The following is a 3432-nucleotide window of genomic DNA, read 5'->3' as shown; positions in this document are numbered from 1 at the left end:
CCCCGGGAGCCGCAGGCACGTGGGCCGAGCTCACGGTGAGCCACGGCGGGCTCAGGGTAGGTGGGCAGCTGGGGGCGGGGTCAGGGTGGGCGGGGCACTCCTGGGGGCGGCGCTTAGAGGCGAGCAGGTTGGGCCCTTGGCAGTGTAAGACACCTCTCTAGTGGGCCCGAGAGGACTGGGCTTGGGTGCCAGGAGAGTAGGTGGCAAGGAGGAGGGCAGGAAGGCCCTGCCCCCCGGCCTGGGTGGCTTATCACACTTGGCGGGAGCAAGTTCTCTGCCATTTCCTGGGAGGGAGAGCTTCTCCGCTGTTCGGGAGCCCAGGCCCTGGATCCAGCTTTAGGTCCCAGTCTCTGGAGAGCCACCCCGTGCTGAGCGGAGGGCAGCCGAGACCTGTGTGCCTCTGCCTGCGGTGGTCTCGGCGGGCAGAGCACAGGCTGAGCTGGAGGCACACCCTGTCCGACACGCCGGTGGGCAGGAAGGGGTGGGTTTGGGGTTTTGTAACATGAAATCTCTCCTGGGAAGCCCCTCTTCTATCATGTGTGGGTCTACACTTTAACCCTTTGCAGGAAGATTAAGCCGAAGTAAGACACAAAAGTTCACTTCGGCCAGGGTTAGGGCTCTTCTCCAGCACCACCAAATGCAAGTCGCTCTGAATGGTGTGTGCTCGAGGCCTGCAGGTTCCCGGCTGATTTTATAGGCCGAGTCAGGGCTGGAAAGGAGGTCATGCAGCCATCGTCAAGGTCTTACGCTGGCCCACGCGTTGCCAAGAAGTCTGGTGTGGCAGTGAGTGGGCGGACCCTGCCACATGGGCGTGGGATGACCTCTGCTCCTTTGGGGTCAGCGTGGAGCCAGTGCGTCTGGTACTCATGACTGGGAGGGAGGACTTGACGTGGGCAGTGAGGCTGTCCATGTCCGGAGCTGGTCCAGGTGCCCTGTCAGCCCAGCGCCTTAGCAGCCTCTCAGCTTCGTTCTGGAACAAGCGGGCTCTTCATTTCTTTTCCTCGTTGCACCCCACCACCTCCATGACCTGCACTTCACCCTCAGAGCTATCAACGCCCTGTCAGGCCCAGCTGTGGCACCATGCACTGCCAAGACAGGGTGCTAAAACAGGGTCCTCCCAGGCAGAGACCATGGGAAGCCCAGGTTTGATCCCCAGTCCAACCTCCAGGCAGGTACAACAGTGAGCACCTGTAACCCCAGGGACTCCGGCTGCTGAGGCCGGAGGATCGTGCCCTCGAGGCTGGCCTAGGCAACACAGTGAGACCCTATCTGAGAAAAGAGGTGGGCGTTGTGGCATGTGTCTGTGGTCTCAGCGGGAGGCTGAGGCAGGAGGGCCATGGCAGACGCTGTCAGCGATCAAACGCCTTCTATTAGCCAGGCCCTTCCTGGGGTTTTCCACTGCTGCCGTCTTTACTTTGAAAACAATGCCTTAAAAGGTAGGCTGCTGAGATTTCCTCAGGAACAGTCCCTTCTCACACTCCTCTCCTGTAGGGAACAGGGAACAGCCCGCCTGCCCCGCCCCTTAATGAGCAGGAGCTGACACTGTGACTTATTTCAGGAAGGCCAGACTGTTACCAAAACTGTATGTCGTCCATGTGAAGTCCCGAGCGCCACTTCCTGAGACCTCAGCTCGAGTTCAGGAGGGACGAGCACGGGAGACACGGCTGCACTGGACGACCATGACGTTATCCGGGCATCCAGGCCACGCCCTGTGTGGCGGGCCCTGCTCATGTGCTGGTACTACTCTTTGCACTGTTTAAGGCAGCGGCTAGAATGTTCTGAGAGTGATGTGAAGAGGCCCCACACAGGCGAGGAGCTGAAACTCCAGGCCCCTGAGCAGCCGTCTGCAAAGGAGCTCTCCTTCCCAGCTGCCGTGTTTCACGAGCAGCCTCTCAGCTGCTGCGAGCCAGTCCCCAGGTTGGGCCCTGCCAGGGCTATGGTCCGCAGGGCTCCTTCGCTGGGACGGCCCGGGTGTGTGTCTCCACAGTCACACGTGTTTGTAAAAGGTGCACATCTAAGTTGTGTGCTTTCTCTGAAAGAGTTTGTTCTCAGAAATGGCAAAAGTCTCCCGCTCCACAAAACCGGGACCAGAACTAGTGATTTTTAGCGAGGCACATGGGTCAGTGTGCACCCCAAGAACTGGCTGAGGTGCCAGAAGAACTGGTATGCTCCTTTACTCCTCTCCATCACACTTTACCACTAACCGTCAGGGCTGGATCCATGGCCTAGTGGTTAAGGGGGACGGATCCCACATGGCGACTGCAGGGTGAGTCCCGGACTCTGCAGCTCAAAAACACCCCTGGCACGTGAGCGCACGTGCCCAAAATCCAGACAGGAGGAAGAAGCAGGGAAGAGATTCTGGCGTGCCCGTGCTCCACCGGCTGCTCCCCCGTCTGTCTCTAGAGTGCACGTGTCCTCTGGCAGATTTAACACTTGCTGTCCAGACTGTCGGCCCCCCCCAGGGCACGCCGGGGGGGCGGGGGGCAGAATGCCGGCTCGACTTGTGCCGATCACGTGCAGTCAAGTGCTTGCAATGAAAACACAAGTTGGGGTGGGAGCAAAAGCACTCTTAAAGTTAAGTAGTTTAAACATCACCTATCCTTTTTTTTTTTTTTTTTTTTTTTTTTTTTTTTTTTTTTTAGAAAGACAGAGAGAGACAGAGAAACAGAAAGCGAGAAATCACCCCCCGGGGGAATGACCACACTACAATCCCTTCTCCTCCATTCTCTTCTAGGGATCTTGGGTATACACGAACACGCGCCCAACGTGAGTTGAAGCCACCGGGTCGGGGACTCGAACTACAGTCAACTACATGGGAATCCAGCAACACAGCCATTATGCCAACTGCTGGTCCCTCACCTACCTTATTTTCATCACAACTTTTAAAATGTGCATGCTTAGAACTAAGCATTTTAGTGTTTTGTTTGCACCCGTGTATGTGTATTACATGTAAAATAAATACGTGGGTGGGTATTTTTTTAATCTGATAGTGAGGGATGCACCATCAAAAGTCTAGAAACTATAGCTTTAAAGGAGTGTGTAAACAATACCATCTCCACGCAGTAGGAGCGGAATGGGTAGTTACCTGTTGATGATAACGTGTGTAGTTTCCCCAGCTGGACTGGTGAGGAATGTACTTGTGTTGGAACATTCACTTTACAAGCTAAGTGACATATGTAATTGAAGGTGTAAAAGAAATAAAAGTTAAATTTTTTAAAAAAAAGAACAAGAGGAAACTAGGGCGGAAAAAGAAAGCCCCTCCAACTAACTTATTGTAGACATGCCCGAGCTGTAACTCCTAAAATGATCACTTCAACCTTCAGGTTCTATCTGGATTCATACCAAAAGTTCCCGGAAAGAGGGTGGTGAACTGGGCCAGCAGGGGGTGCTCACACACTAGTATGGCTGGTCCAGTCACTTCTTTATGGCATT

General features: G+C 55.0%; 1 long non-coding RNA gene across 1 annotated transcript in view; it reads left to right on the top strand.

Moving 5' to 3' along the window:
• LOC102501666 (uncharacterized) overlaps positions 1-2765 on the top strand; it is a 3638-nt gene extending 873 nt beyond the window's left edge. The window contains exons 2-3 of the long non-coding RNA XR_337052.1: positions 1559-1737; positions 2735-2765. This is a non-coding gene — a long non-coding RNA (uncharacterized LOC102501666). The remainder of the gene's footprint in view (positions 1-1558; positions 1738-2734) is intronic.
• The last annotated feature ends 667 nt before the right edge of the window (positions 2766-3432 follow it).

This window comes from Tupaia chinensis, unplaced genomic scaffold, assembly GCF_000334495.1.
Source record: "Tupaia chinensis unplaced genomic scaffold, TupChi_1.0 Scaffold144119_1, whole genome shotgun sequence".
NCBI classification, from domain to species: Eukaryota; Metazoa; Chordata; class Mammalia; order Scandentia; family Tupaiidae; genus Tupaia; species Tupaia belangeri.
The sequence above is the reverse complement of the archived record's forward strand: the minus strand, read 5'-3'. Positions and strand labels throughout refer to the sequence as shown.